The following is a 17,067-nucleotide window of genomic DNA, read 5'->3' as shown; positions in this document are numbered from 1 at the left end:
TGGAATTTTTGAAAACTGTACTTGTCCAAGGGACAAAGGGATACAATAATCTTCTAGCCCTGTAAAGTAATCCACTAGTCCCACGCACTCTATAAAACCAAAAGCTATACAGACTAGCAAGGACTTATTACTACTCAACTATAAAACCCAAAGTATACATGACCATCTCTGCCTCTTTGCCCTTGCAAACTCTCTTATTATAAAGTATTACCTTCCACACTGTTTTCTTGCTATCAGCATAAATCATTTGCCTTTCCACTAACTTGCCATAGGGCCCATACCAATTCCACATCTTCATCATAGGGTTCATAACCCGCCTGTTCTCTTTTCTCACAACAAGGGTTTCACACACTTACTGTTAAATTACACCACTCCCTTACTACAAAATATACCTTCACACTATATACATTGGAATGGATATCCCTCTCACTACCCATCCCATGACCTTCTCTCCACTCCCTCATCACAGGCTCTGTACCCCCAGCACTTTTCACTACAGGTTCTCCTCCCCTCTCATAAGAGGTTTTTTCCATCTCCAGTTTCACCATAGGCTTCATCCCTTCCAAAACCCTCTCTTGTCTACTGTTGCTACCTTGCCTCCACTTATCACAGGCTGCTCAGCCTTCTTTACCCCCTCCGCGATCTCATCTAAGCGCTCTGAGCAACCCTTTTACCTCAACCAGCTCACTTTGCTTCCTGCCTTCCATCAGCCCTGCCAACTGCCTCCACAGAAACAGAGGAAAGAGTCAAAATTGAGAAGCCTGCACAATACAGCTCTGAGAGTGGATATTTCAATAGCATAATACCCGAATCAATGAAGGGAATGTTATGAGACTCGCAGATGGCGCAGAGGTAGACCTCAAGGGGACCAGGCTGGATTGAGGTGGAGAGAACAGACACCCAAGCTGTGAATTATTGAAAAAATCACCAGGCAATATTCAGTGAGCTATAAACTGGCATCAAGCCCCTGCATGTAAACTGCAAGACATGGGTTTAGAACCTTGTTTGTTCTCAATCTGTTATTATAAGGCTGCTAAATAGTTTTTTTGAGCATTATTAATAGACCATCCAGGCAGTGTCATATTTTAAACCCCAACTTTCAATTTCTACCAGCCAAACAATCGTGGCATATAATCCCTACCAGTAAAGACTGTTTATGACACTACATACTTGTATGATTAATAGTCAGTGTATAATGTGTGTGAGATGTAAAGCGCTCTGGCACCTTACAGTGGGATAAGTAGCGCTATGAAAGTATTACATTAAAAAAGTTAGGAATTGCTATTTATTTTGTCATTCCTATAAATACTCATACTCACCATTACAGCCGAAATTTTTACAGTGCATGCATATGTGTTACATATAGGAGCTACAGAAAATCAAAAAACAGCCTCCACATCTTAGCTTTTTTTTACTTAAGTGATAACAAGCTGTGTGCCTTTGTTTCCCCCATTACTGTGGCATTTAGGTGTTAGGATCTAGATAGCTTCCACCCAGGATTATACTCGAACAGAAGGAGGGATGATGGCACTTTAAATGTTCTCTTAGTTTTGGGCTCGAGCTGGAAGAGAAGATTACTAAAACCCTGGCAGGGCAGCCTCCGTCATTCAGCCTTCTAAGGTCACTGATTATCATCTGATTAAGTAGTGGTAAAGTCTGTTTTTATAGTGCTTGAAAAGAACATGAGTGAAGTGTGAAGCACTATAATATCAACAACAAGTACTGGCTAGTAGGGGAGAACTTGTGAACGACTGAGATATAGCACTAGAATGTGGTGCTAAATGTTCAGTGAATGTGGTGGGAGGAAGAGACAGGCTGGGCACAAGCAACTGAAGGATTCAAAGCAGATATGTGGGCACTAGAGAACAGCTTGAGGTGGGCATTTATGATTATGGCGTGGCATTAAACAAAGGAGGTATTTAGAGAAAAGGATCCAAATACCTAAGGAAAGTGGGGGAGAGCGCGCAGAGCGGGTCAGACTACTAGCGTTTCGCCCGGGGAGCCTAATCATCCCCATGAGAGTCTAGGCTCGGGCTCAGGGTAAGTGAGCCACGTATGGTGAAACACAAATTGTAGCAGCTGATCAGATAGGTTACTTGAACGGGAACAGAAAACAGTGAAGTTAGAAAACTGGGGAAGACAGGGAGAAGGAGGACTGGGCACCTTAGCGGACACAGAGGGTGCATTATCCACCAACAGCGAGCTCCCAGTGAAGAAAGGTCAGTACCACCTCCATTGGGAAACATATGCCTTTAAGACAATGTAGTAAAAGAAGGATTGAGCATTTTGAAACACGCCCAATGTCCCACTCTGTTGCTTGCTGCCTGCCTCTTGGTTGGGATTTTGTTCCCACTAGTTGAGTTTTTTGCGCTTCCGGTAAGTGCCTCCTGGAAGCTCCTGCATTTCATATTTATCAACCTTGACACTGAGCCTACGCAAATGAGACGATCTATTCCCCTGAACAGAAACTGCTTTCCTGTGGAAAATGGCATCACAAATGGCAGCATTCATCTTTCTGCACAGTAAATAGAGGAATGTCCCAGCAGTTCCTTGAATCGGGGACTTCAGAACTCTCTACAAGTGCATCAAATATTTCCTGCATTACTGGTTTTAAGGCTCTCTGGTGTTCACACACAGCTGACTTCAGGGGCTTTTAAGCAGTGAGAAATCTGTATATGTTTATCAAACAAGTACATCTTAAATCCGTAACCCTTTATGTAATTGAGGGCGTCCAGTGGCACCACATCCTTCTTGTTCAGCTTCCTTGCCTTCAACTTCAGCTCGCAGGGCTCCTCTGACTTCTTACTCTTTTCAAGAATTTGCATACACAGCATTCCTGTACACTCTCAAGGAATTGTAACGTACGACATGCACCTTCCCTGACCCCGCTCACGTAGGCATCTACCACTGCAGGGGAATCCACCCAGCACCACTATTGGCATATCTTTATTGTTTAACTAAGAGCGCATGTGTAGCAACTTTTAGCACCCTGAAGCATAACTAATATGGGAGCCGGTGTTCTAACACAGACCTCAGGGCCGGCTTTAGCATTGGTGGCGCCCTGTGTGACAATGTTTGTTGGCGCCCTCGAGTGACCATCTCCACCACAGATTCCTATTCCCTCTCTACCACCAGTTAACAGTGCCCCTCAAATCTCCATAACCAGTCTCTCAGATTTATTTCGTTTTATAGCACCACTCATACCAGTGTGAGGTGTCAGAGCACTTTACATCATACACACATTTAACAGAGACAATCACACGTGTAAATCAGTGTATAAGAAACACGTTACATAAGACAGAGGATTACAAGATGTAAGAGTCACATGTCATCCATACTTTACTGATAGGCAGATATAGTCCTTGGTCTGGAAAAGCACAAATTCAGAATTTAAAACATAACACTAATTGTTAGGGGTTTTCTTCAATAGTAATAATTCATTTCTACCCAAATGAACCTTTTTAGCTAGATCAGGTTAAGGAAAAGCCGGGCAAAAAAAGACATGTAGGTCTAATATAAACCCTGCAGTTTGCATGCAGACCTTTAATGACAGTTAATACCTCATTGTTCTCTATTAGGATTCTAACTTATAAACTGCAAAATAACAAATATCTCTCGGACAATAGCAGTAACCTATTTATCTATTAATATTACATGCACTTTGCAATCTGCATGGCACACGTTTTTAGCAGCAGGCATAGTAACCCTCTGAGCTAACTTACGAGTAGTCAAACTTCCACTAGACAAAACTCCTTCTCTCTCCAGGAAGAACATTAATCACCGGAGTAATCTTGACATTTTAATTGATATCTTAAAATTGCTGGAGGGAAGGAACGAGGCAGCAGGTGGTTTTTAAGCCATAATACATTTGCGGTGGCACTGATCACACCGCCCTAGAGCCAGCCCTGACGGACCTTACAGATACAGTGAGCAATAACGGTATGTAGGAGAGTAGGGTCTGCAATCCTATGATCACCCAGATTTTTGCTTTTTGCTGCACCGGTTTACGACTTTCCCTGGCTGTGGGCCTGCTAATCAGACCCACAGCCTAGCTGTTCTCTCTATCCAAATTGTACTCAGGTACTGAATTGGCACTGGGCCCTCTCCAAGTCCCTGTACCCAGGGCTGAGGTGCACCCAGAAGTCTCCCAGGGGCTGAAGCATGTATTGTGCCACCCCTGGACTGACTAACTAAACTGACACAACTGGTTGCACGACAGCTGGGGCAAGGTGGTGTACTCACCCTTTGCTTTAGATATGGTATACCTATATCTAACCCTAAAATGGACACACAGATCTCCTATCAGTCACTCCTATGGCAGGCCTTAACAATCCTGAAGGCAGAGTGCTTGGAATCGTGTGAGATGGTGCTCTGGCATGAGCTGAGCCTGTCTGCGGCTTTCGGGATCTATCCCTTAGCCGTTTCCATGATATCGCATACCATATACTCTTAAGTGCATTATAATCCTCGCGGTTATCTGCTAACTCTGGTATCGCTTTATCAAAACATGTCGAGTAAGGTGTCATACGAATTGGAATACTAACCCCTCGCCAATTCTGGCGACGGGGTTAGCATTCCACCCTTCTAGAGGGACACGACATGTATGTAACCCCGGTTAAAGTCAAACAGAGCCTCAGCTCCACAAAATGGATGCTGCCACCGAGACACAAGTCTGCCCTCCTGCTGCTGGGAGTCCTCCCAGAGCAGGAGATAAGGACAAAGGGTTTCCTGCCAGGGGCGGTGCCAGCACCGTCCCAGACAGGATTTTGTGGTATATAAATAAATAATACCGGATCTAGGTTTGACTGGACATAGCAATAACAGATAGCTCAATAAATAAGAGTCAAGATTCGAGGTAGTAGGAGTTTGCAGGTTTAATACAGCATAAAGGACAGGAACAGGACAACCTGCACGGGAACAGGATGGCAGCGCTGCCGGGGACAGGATTGGAACAACAGCTAACTTTTAATAACGATGCACAAGCATATATACTAAAACAGTTGCATTACAATACATATGATAGGCGGAGCAGTGGGTGTGGTCAATAGCAGTCGCGAAAGATAAGGGTGAAAGTGGGTGTAACAAGAGGCGTATACATGGACATGTGATGTAAACGTAACAGAATATGTCATAAATGGGGCGGAAACATGGAGGGGGCTACCTAAGGAGCCGGGACCTCTAACCTAATGGTGCGCGCAAACTGACAATGACGTGTTACTAGGAGAAGCTGGGGGCTATGAACTCTGTGCTAGGAGCAGAGACTGAAGTCTGGAGAGTCAGGGCGACATGTACCTAACACTATCTAGTATCTGATGTTTAGAGGACATGTTGATATAAACTAAGGGTCAGGAGGGGAGAGGCTAACAGACTCTAAGACTGGAGCATGCATTATTCTACATGTAGTGCGTGCTGAGGAATATTAAATGACCATTAAATGCAGTATTTCTCCTACATGGAGACGTAAAGGCTAGACAATGACGGAAACTATTGATGCGATTCAGTAGTTTAGGAATGCAGAGAAGGAGGGCTGAACTGATAACTAGAATCATAACATACTCTTGGCAGACTCGTAGGCAGAGCCAGGCCGAGCCGGGCACTGTGAGGCAGGAAGTAAGTGAAGGGTCGAGGATACAGGTGGGGGCTGTATCGCTCCTCAGCGAGGGTTCAGGAGACAGGAGCTGAATCTGGTGTCCGGGCCCTTTTGAGGCCTAGAAACGGGGACTTTACAATGAAATAACGTGCACACTGAGAAACGTGGCAACGTAACTTTACATAGGCCTAATACTCGTAGCTTTCACGAGAACTGGAAACTAGCATACTAGGGATGGACACAACTGTAATTGCGTCTTTAATCAAACATAGGGAATACATATGCATATTAATCATGCACACATAACATAAGATGGGGGACACGTAGGGACACAGAACATGGCAAAATTTACTTTTCCACATTCCCTCCTTGTCACTACGTTTCCATCAGGAAACATCAATATTCATGATACCATCTATCATTTCATACAGTATCATTTGCTCGTCTCGAATTGTCTTGGAACGGGATTTAGAACGGGACTTGGGACTAGGAATACAAGAGGTAGCACAAATGCCACAAATCGCAGGGCCACATTGTATACAGAGGCAGCAACTGAATATGATCGCTACTGCAATACCTAGAAGGGACAACACTTTCCATCCCCAGGCGGAAATCATATTCCAGAACCAACCGGACCATGTCCAGGTGCCTGGATCTTGGTGTAACATATGGGCAATTTTATGGAGTCTGGTAATAGCTGAATAAACAGACGGTGCGTTATTAGGAATGAAAATGCAGCAACTAGATCCGATGACTCTACATGCCCCGCCCCTATCGGCCAGTATGACGTCAAGGACGAGACGATTCTGGAGCACGATTATTCTCATAAAGGATTGCTCTTCGGTTAAGTTACCTAGAGCAGAAGTAGTCTCAATCACTACTGCTTCAAGTGTTCTGGTTAATCTACGTATCAGTTTACTATTCACAACAGTACCTAAATAAGGGAAGACACCTTTATTGATATCTATATATTGTTCTAGAGCAGTTTCAGTATAATCGACAATCGGGAGGTCTCTTTTGTGTCTAGTATGTACTAGGTGGGAATTCCTATGATAGTCAGGTGGGGCTAGAAAAACTGGTGGCAGTAGGAAGGCAATGTAACAGGTTCCCTCCCAATCGAGGGGCAGACGAACATATGCGGTCTGACCACAAACAAAATAAGAATGACGTGAAGCTTTGAAAATAGATTTCCTACTGTCACTATACTTGATAATAGTAGTACAATCACTATGGCCTACATGTACGGAACCATTATTTCGGACACATAATTCACCTTTTACTGGTAGTACTGATATAGCAGGTAAGTCTGGAGTAGTATCAGACTGAACATTCAGGACCATGAAATTCGAAGAATAATTACCTAAATTATAAACTTCATTTTCTAGATCTAACCCTGTTCTGTGGGGAAGACCTTGCTTGTCTGGAAAACATGTACTGTTAAGAAAAGACATATCTGTCAAGGATGACGTTAACGTGGACCATGCTCCACACGAACCATTATGTGAAAATGGATAAGGAAAGAGTGGCAGAACTCCCTTCGGTGTCTGGAAAGGGGGGAGTCGACCACACACCCAACAATTAGTGGCATTGCTGGTCTGGTGTGAATAATGTAACATGCGGATAAAGGAATTATTTCGCATAGCGAGACGATATGAGAGTTCATGAGGAGGCAGATCACTAAACGTGTGCTCTACTGTAACATTAGCAGACTTATTTACATGAGAAACTGGAAAATACAAATAAAATGCATAACATGTGCAGGTAAACATAAGGCTGAGATATAGCAGAAAACATAAAATAATAGTGCAACTTTTAGAGTTCTCACTAACTCTCTCTCTGTGGGGGTCTATTTTATACATGTCAGAAACCGGTCTAACCGTTTCACCTAGGGGAGGACTTAGACAATCAAACTGGCTGACTTATTTTACTAGACCTTAATTTTTCCTTATACTCCTGCTGCGGAGTTTTCTCTAACAGGGAGGAATCTGTATCATTGTCTTTTGCGGGACAGTCCTTGAGAATAGTACTTTGGCAATCCTTAAAATCCTCGGAAATGTTCTTTGAAACAGTCTTTAGTCCGTAAAATCTTTTCACATGAGACAGGTGGACCCAGCCCTTCCTGCCTTCCAGCTTGACGGCAGTACGGGTGGCCAGGAGGACCTGTTTTGGTTCCTTCCAGCGGGGCTCCAGCGGACTTGAACGATCAAAATTCCGGACAAGAACCATGCATCCGGGAACGATTTCATGCGGTGCCACCTCGGTATTGTCTGGAAATGCGGCGGCAACCTGTGAACGACAAGAGTGTAGGGCAGACATCAAGGAAGCTAGGTAATCTGTCAGCATATTACTTGAAACATCTGTAATACTTCGGGGTCTAGGTGTACCCCACATATTAGGGGGGCGGCCGAATACGACCTCATACGGGGACAGACCTGATCTGGAATGTGCGACCATGCGCATATAAAACAAGGCGACTGGCAGAGCTACTAGCCAGTCCACACCTTTCTCTTTACATATTTTAGCAATGCGGATTTTCAGGGTCTGATTATGTCTCTCTACTAGACCGGCTGCTTCAGGATGGCGTACACAATGGAACTTCCACTGTTACCCTAACAAAAGGGAAATATGTTTCATGAGCTCAGATGAGAATGGCTGGCCGTTATCAGAATATACGACCCTAGGGAGTCCATAACGGGGGAAGAATTCACGAACCAACTGCTTGGCAGTGGTCGCGGCTGTGTAATCTGGGACTGGATATGCCTCTGTCCACCTGGACAAAGCGCATACAACTACGAGGACATACTTGAAACCTCGACATCGCTCCATCTGAATATAATCCATTTGGAGGACTTCAAAAGGGTGGTCAGGGGGCTGGAATCCACCTTGTTCCACCGGGACACTTTTACCTGGATTAAACTGGCAACATATCATACAGGTACGGACTTTCTGCTTGGCTGCAGCTCGTAAATGTTTGTTGAACCAAATGTTCTGGATACTGTCTAACATAGCTTTTTCTCCTAAATGTGCTGGACTATGTGCGGTATTGATAATGACTTGAACCATAGAGTCGGGGAGAAACCATGTGGCTTTTCCCTTCGTTACCCATCCCTGATCTGTCTGGACCCCTCCTTGTTCGGACCATTTCTTGATTTCATCGGGAGCAGCATGTAACTGGATATCTATGACATCTTGAGTGGGGTCCTTAACTGTCATACAGGTAGTCGGATCTGGAGTATGTGTCTGTGTCGGATTAACTGGAATGTCTGGAGTCTGTGCTGTAAGCTTGGCTGTGCGATCTGCTAGATCGTTACCTTGAGAAATAGTATCAGTAACTTTCGTATGTGCTTTGCATTTCATGATAGCAATAGATGTCGGTAAGTGTATGGCATCTAACAGAGCTTGAATAAGGAGACCATGCTGAATCTTGGTTCCATGAGAAGTCATGAAACCTCTCTCCTGCCAGAGCACTCCAAAGTCGTGTACGACTCCAAATGCGTAACGTGAATCTGTGTAAATATTAACTTTCAGGTTCTTGGCGTGTATGCAGGCTTGTGTCAGAGCAACTAGCTCTGCTGCTTGAGCAGACAGGGTGTCAATACGGTGTGTTTCTATAACTTCAGTGTCAGTAGTCACTGCATACGCGGCTACTAGTTCTCCTGTACTTGTTCTCATACATGAACCATCCACATAAAGTGTCAGGTCGGGATCTGGTAATGGAATATCTGTCAGATCTTGTCTTGGCTTAGTCATAGTGTTAACTACTTCCACACAGTCGTGTGTGGCAGGATTCGAATTAACTGACGGTAACAGTGTAGCAGGATTTAGAACGTTGCAGCGTCTGATTTCTATGTGTGGCTGGAACAGTGTCAGTTCATAACCTGTTAAACGTGCAATTGTCAAGTGTTGAGTCTGTGTTCGGTTTAAAAGAACCTCCACGGAGTGTGGAACTTGTACTGTCAAGGAATGTCCTAATACTATGGAATCACTTTGTCTGATAGCTAGTGCTGTGGCTGCAACTGACTTGAGGCACGCAGGCAGAGCCTGGGCTACAGGATCTAGTGTGCTCGAAAAATAAGCACAGGGCTTGTATTGTCCTGCTTGATCTTGTGTGAGAACAGATAATGCTGTACCTTCACGTTCAGTGACGAAAAGTGTAAAAGGCTTACTGTAGTTCGGTGTAGCTAGAACTGGAGCTTGGCATAAGGCTTTCTTTAACTCATTAAAACTAAATGTATGTTCAGGTGTCCAAGGGAGGACAGTCGATACGGCTGCCTCCTGTGTCGTTAACTGTATCAGTGGCTTAGCTAGAAATGCATACTGAGGAATCCATTGTCTGCAGTAAGAAGTAAGGCCGATAAAAGCACGTACCTCCTTCTGGGTCTTGGGCTGAGGAAGACTCGCTATTAACTGGATACGGTCAGGTGTCAACTGCCTACCCCTCTTGGACAGTAAGTGGCCTAAATAGATCACTTGCTGGACACAGAATTGAAGCTTCGAAGGGGACACCTTGTGCCCCATCTCTGCTAGGAAATACAAGACTGTAAGGGATGCTTGCTCGCAAGCACGTTCAGAACGGGCTGTGATCAGTAGATCATCGACATACTGGAGCAGGGCAGTGTCAGTTGGCATGTGAATATTGTCTAGTTGTCTCTTAAGTGCTTGACTGTAAATACTAGGACTTTCTGTGAAACCTTGAGGAGCTCGTGTGAACATATAGCTCCTTCCATTTAAACAAAATCCGAAAAGAAACTGGCTGTCTGGATGAATGGGGACACTGAAAAACGCGTTCTTGAGGTCTATGACTGAAAAAAATGAGGCTTCGGAATCAATGGCTGTCAATAGGGAAGAGATATCTGGGACAACTGGGTACTGGGGAATAATACATTTATTGAGTTCTCGAAGGTCAATCACTAATCGATATACTGGGGGTGCATTTGGATCAGTACGTTTCATGACTGGAATGATCGGAGAATTACATACATTGGAGTCAGTTTCTACAACTACTCCTTGAGCGATGAGCTCGTCAATAATTTTGGATAAGGCTGTTACAGCCTCAGGTGGCAGTCTGTACTGTCTGATTCGTGGTAACACTACACCTGGTTTGAGAGTCACACGATGGGGTGTGATTTGCATATAACCTACATCAGTTGGACCTTGCGCCCATAGATGCTGCGGAACATTAGACAATCTTGGATCAAAATCTCGTAATACATAGTGACCCTTGAAGTCACGTAGGAACAGGCGTATTCCCTCTGGGGAGCAGCAAATAACTGCACCTAATTCTTTCAGTGTCTTAATGCCTAACAGATTTTCTGGACATGACTTCGTAAGTAACAGATCAGTAGTGCGGGACAATGGACCTACTTCTAGAGTAACTGGCTTAGATATCTCGTTTACAATAGGCTTTCCTGAAAATCCAAGGGAAACATTTCTAGAGCCTGAGAGCGGAGCCCCTGGAACCTCGGCGTGACTAATGGTGGTCCTACTTGCCCCTGTATCAATCAGAAACTTTCTGTCTTTCCCTAGTACTTGACTATGAACATAGGGACCCTCTTGATCTACAGGTATCTCGATGAGAGGCAAGCCTACCTCCCTCTCTAGGCTGTTTCATGAATATGGCTGATACTCTGGATACTCTGTCTGAGCATACTGATACATCTGCTGTGTAACATGCTGTGTTGCAGCAATAGGCTGCGGTGCTGGAACTGTCTGTTGTGCATTCTGTGGCTGAGAAGTCTGTGAAACTTGTTCTTGTCTAGGCGGACGTGGTCTTTCTTTAGTCTTACCAGTGGCTATGTTGTGTTTCAGAACTGCACACTCGTTTATATAGTGACCTGACTGTTTACAATAATTGCAGGTCCCTTTAACGGGAACTGCAGGATGACTGGCTTGATTCGTACCCCTCTTTTGACTGTCTTGAGGAACAGATTGTGCAACTAATACTTTCATTTTTGTGTCTTTCATACGTTTTCTTTCATGATCTTGCTCTTCTCTGATTCTATTCTGGTGATACTGGAGCATCTGTAACATCTGGGACGGGGTATTAGCTTGCCAGGTACTTTCGACTTTCAAAACTCTATTCTTAACTTGTGGACTTGAATTCTCGACTAATTTAGTAACAAAGAGATGAGGGTATGACTCGCTACTTGTCTTGAGGCCACTGTTAATACTAAAGCATTTTTCAAATCTAGAATAAAAATCACTAGTGTCTTCGTCTTGTTTCTGTTTACAGGCTGAGATTGCATCCCAGTCTTCCTTTTTAGTGGCTAATAATCTTGGCAAAACTTGAATTAACAGCTCAGGTAATTCTTTACATTTCTCTCCAAGACCGGTACCTGGTACTCGTATCTTATCTTCGGCTTCTAGAACTGCCCAATCGATCTTTTTCTCTCCCACCTCCCATTCTTTTTCCTTGAGTTTTTCATATACCCCTGCGGGCAACAGGACTTTTAGCATTTTAATAATATCTGGATACGTATATTCTCCCATACGGAGCATGTCTTTTAATTCTCGGTGGAACCCTGCTGGATCTTTGTCATGACAGGGAATTAATTTCTTCATCTCTAAGAGTTCCATTTTTGTAATCGGGGTGTAAACAAATACTCTTTGCATTTCACCATCTGTTGTCCTAACTGGGTGTACTTCTCGTAACGGATTCTGTCTATCTATGTAAAAGGGTTTACTTTCTGGGGGTGAGACATGAACAAAATGCGGGTTCAGGAACGTTCTATATTTGTGGCGCTGTTCTAGAATAACACTAATTAAATCGGTACCTAGACCTTTCCATCTATACTGGAGTAACTCGTTCAGGACATCATGTAACGGACCTGGATCAGAATGTTGACCCTCATACAATGTGATGAGGTGTTGGATCATATACATACCCACCAGTCGTTGTTCGGCTGGGGGCAGTTTCAGAAACATTTGTGCCACTATTTCATCTGGAAAAGTGGTAGAATCAGTAGTCCATCGGACTGCTGATCGGGCTAGTTCTTGTTCATGCATAGTACTTAACTCACTATAACCGATTCGTGATTTCAGAATATGATCGGTAGCTTGAAATACTTGTTCTAGAGAACCTTGTTCTGGTGCTGGATGAGGGACAGTTTTCTTGTAGTCTAGACGTGAATGTCGGTCGGAAAGTCTAGTTCTACCTACGTACGCTATTCTAGTGGGATTCTCGTCCTCTACCTCTTCTGTAGAAGAGTCATTTTCTTTCTCGCTTACTTGTGCTGCTTTACGTTGTTCGTGTAACTTTATTATTTCCTTACGAATTCTCTTGTACATACTCTCTATACTACTGATGGTTCTGTGCTTACCCTCGGCTATATTATCACTCCACCTTGTCAGGATTCTCATTTCGGCCGGATCTTTGGTCGGATAATCTTGTTCTCTTATTAAACAATTAATCAGAAACTTTAATAACATGAGCTGGATCTCAGCTTTCCTTTGCGACATGGCTTCGCCAATACTTTCTGGATCATCCCCTGTACGGATGAAACGATATATTCTGTCTAGATCTTCTTTCATATTCGGTAGGGTATCCAAATACCCGGTCACCCGTCTTACACGGATCGAATATATAACTGTGCTATCATCACCTGCAACTGGATCATAGCGGCATTCAGTAAGAGCTCGTCGGATATCTGCAACGGACTTATATTTGGGCGTACGCTGTAACGCACTTTCATGTAACTCGACTAACGTTACACGTTGGTGTGGTGGCGGGGTACCAGGAGGACCTCCTCCTGCGGCCCCTAAACCGGAATCGTCGACTGATACTCTTCGTGCTGGCGCGGCGGGAAATTGTAATGTGGGCTGGACCGGGGGTACCGTGGCAGGTACTCCGGTGTCTGGAGGAGCAGGATTTACATTATTTACAGGAGCTGGTGGAACAGGATTTGCATATTCTGGGACTGTGTCGTCCAAATAGGACGAAATAAAAATGTCAGCTGCGGTCGGTTTGTGCCGTAGCTTGGTCGGAACTAATGGTGGCGGAAAATTACGGGATGCCTCCGGGGTTGCTTTTGGCAAGCCCTCGGCAAGAAGAGGATACATACCCTTAATGAGGGCATGCCTCTGTCTGTCGGACTGTTCGGTTTTAACTCGTTCACCTATCTCGATTAGTTCCCTTTCTTGGGCTCGTTCTAAGGATTCTCTACTTAATTCTGACTTTCTGATTTCTTTTTCGGTTCTTTTATGAGATTCTTTGCGCCATAACTCGATGGCATCTTTCTGTGACTGTCTGGCTTTCTTTTTCCATAATGCTTCTTCTACTCGCATGATGCACTCGGCATCCCATGTGCCTGATACGGGCCATCTATACTTTTCTTCTAACTGTTTGGTATACTCTACCCATAAATCTAGATATAATATGGCACTTATGCCATGCTTCTGATACATAAAATGACCTGGACTGTCCCTAGGCGGGACAGGAACTGCTGCTTCTAACAGACCTTTTCTAGTTTTCAACTGACGTAGTTTGGAAAATAGCGGCATGACTGAACTGTAATCTAGACACAATACAATACACAATGAACACGATAATTACACCACTTTCGTACCACGACATTAAAAATACATGAAGAACATTTAAAATAACAGTTCGAACAGAATACTACCTGGAATACTGAAAACAGAATACATGAATCTTCTCGAGAACAGAACTGACTAGAACAGAAACTAGATGCACTGCTAAAACAGTACGAAACTTACCGGTCTCATAAAGAGACACGTCAGGACCCGCATCCACCGAAGTGGACACTTCGTTTTGGGTCTGTGTACCACCAAAACCCACGGACCAGAGTCAATTAGATTGACCCTGTCTAGATACTACCCCAGCAACGGTACTCACCGGGCAGCAAGAACGGAAGGCCTCGAACTGGACTGGACTGCTTCGACGCCGGACGGACGAACTTCGGACTTCAGTTACGGGTGGGCCTCCGGATACCTCGGACCTTGGACTCTCGGCTTGGGCTCTGGTCGGGACTCGCCGCGTTCCTCCACCGCCTCGTCTGGATGCTGGACCGCCACCTCCGTCTCCTCCGTGGGCCTGAGGGATACTTGAAGCAGAAATATCTGCACGTGCACGGTATGGTTCCGTCACGGCTGCAGAGGGTCAGGGGGCCGGCGTGGCTTCACCGGCGCGTGGGGAAAGGGCAAGTCCCTATTCGGGCGCCATTATGTGGTATATAAATAAATAATACCGGATCTAGGTTTGACTGGACATAGCAATAACAGATAGCTCAATAAATAAGAGTCAAGATTCGAGGTAGTAGGAGTTTGCAGGTTTAATACAGCATAAAGGACAGGAACAGGACAACCTGCACGGGAACAGGATGGCAGCGCTGCCGGGGACAGGATTGGAACAACAGCTAACTTTTAATAACAATGCACAAGCATATATACTAAAACAGTTGCATTACAATACATATGATAGGCGGAGCAGTGGGTGTGGTCAATAGCAGTCGCGAAAGATAAGGGTGAAAGTGGGTGTAACAAGAGGCGTATACATGGACATGTGATGTAAACGTAACAGAATATGTCATAAATGGGGCGGAAACATGGAGGGGGCTACCTAAGGAGCCGGGACCTCTAACCTAATGGTGCGCGCAAACTGACAATGACGTGTTACTAGGAGAAGCTGGGGGCTATGAACTCTGTGCTAGGAGCAGAGACTGAAGTCTGGAGAGTCAGGGCGACATGTACCTAACACTATCTAGTATCTGATGTTTAGAGGACATGTTGATATAAACTAAGGGTCAGGAGGGGAGAGGCTAACAGACTCTAAGACTGGAGCATGTATTATTCTACATGTAGTGCGTGCTGAGGAATATTAAATGACCATTAAATGCAGTATTTCTCCTACATGGAGACGTAAAGGCTAGACAATGACGGAAACTATTGATGCGATTCAGTAGTTTAGGAATGCAGAGAAGGAGGGCTGAACTGATAACTAGAATCATAACATACTCTTGGCAGACTCGTAGGCAGAGCCAGGCCGAGCCGGGCACTGTGAGGCAGGAAGTAAGTGAAGGGTCGAGGATACAGGTGGGGGCTGTATCGCTCCTCAGCGAGGGTTCATGAGACAGGAGCTGAATCTGGTGTCCGGGCCCTTTTGAGGCCTAGAAACGGGGACTTTACAATGAAATAACGTGCACACTGAGAAACGTGGCAACGTAACTTTACATAGGCCTAATACTCGTAGCTTTCACGAGAACTGGAAACTAGCATACTAGGGATGGACACAACTGTAATTGCGTCTTTAATCAAACATAGGGAATACATATGCATATTAATCATGCACACATAACATAAGATGGGGGACACGTAGGGACACAGAACATGGCAAAATTTACTTTTCCACACTAGGTAGGCAGGTCTTCAGAGGAAGGTGACTGCAAGTGGCACCCCGGTGCTCACTATGCATAGGCCGGCTTGAACCAGTTCCAGGGACACTCCAGACCCTGAGCTGGGGAAAAGCCCGCCAAGGAAGTGGGTGTAACCACCCCCCTCCTGGTCCCACCCATAGGGCAGGACTTAGTCGCGTGCCAGCCCCCTTTTCCCAGATAAAGGTAGGAGCAGGCCCCCTTCCAAATTAGATCATCTTTGGAATCAAGACACGACTTTCTGCGAAAGGACTTCAAGATTTCCTTCTTCAAGATTCTCCCTTGTGACTAAGGAGTAGTCACCCTGCATCCGCAGGCACCAACGCAAGAACACTGCGGTCTGCTGCAAGTCCTTCCTCCGGAATCCGACTGCCCAGCTCGACAAGACCCGGCTTCCCTGGCACCTCCGACCTCTACTCACCTCTACAGCCAAGCTGAGAACCGTGAGTGCGACGAGACCTCAAGGGACCGACTATTGCCAAGACTGCACGACTTCTGCACAGCAAGCCCGCCGAGTAATCTCCTGGCGAGTGCTTTGGGGTCCGAGAAGCCCCGACCCTGAGCAGCTCCAGCACCGAAGATCAGCCCCCCAGCATCTCCACGATCGGCGTGGGGCCCTTCTGCTTTTTGCTGCTCACCGCGTTGTTTGGCTACTAGCCCGCTGGCTTGTGGCCTTCTGAACGACGCCCGACGACATCACTGCTGCTGGTCTGGTTGCTCCAGACTGGCTCTTGCTCCCTTCCAGAAGAGGAGCACCCCGGACCCTCCTGGTCCACTCAAGACGCCATTTTGAGTCCACCGCGTGGGCTTGAATTAGCCAAGGCTTTGTTGCCCAATCCTGGGTTCTTCGACGCCGACAGCTTCATCCATCGTGGGACAGCTCGCCTCTCCATCCTGGTCGCCGACAACGCCTCCTGGTCCGTGAGATCTGCAGAGCCAGCGTCGCCCACTCACCTAGTCGAGGTGACTACCATCCGGTGCTCTCCTGGTGCCCACTGACTACTGGCTAGTAGTCACGAACTTGGTCCCCTCTGCTTTCAGGTGTCATCCATCTTCCAGATCCAGGCTTGGATCAACTCGAACTATCTT

The 17,067-nt window shown here is 45.5% G+C and overlaps 1 protein-coding gene and 1 pseudogene across 2 annotated transcripts in view; one reads left to right on the top strand and one right to left on the bottom strand.

Moving 5' to 3' along the window:
- Window positions 1-17,067, top strand: part of LIPT1 (lipoyltransferase 1) — a 133,572-nt gene that overhangs the window by 11,549 nt on the left and 104,956 nt on the right. The gene's annotated exons all lie outside the window — the stretch shown is intronic.
- LOC144773222 (protein KTI12 homolog pseudogene) lies at window positions 2,353-2,942 on the bottom strand (annotated as a pseudogene).

Source organism: Lissotriton helveticus, chromosome 8, assembly GCF_964261635.1.
Source record: "Lissotriton helveticus chromosome 8, aLisHel1.1, whole genome shotgun sequence".
Taxonomy (NCBI): Eukaryota; Metazoa; Chordata; class Amphibia; order Caudata; family Salamandridae; genus Lissotriton; species Lissotriton helveticus.
Note: the sequence above shows the minus strand (reverse complement) of the source record. Positions and strands in the feature narration are given on the sequence as shown.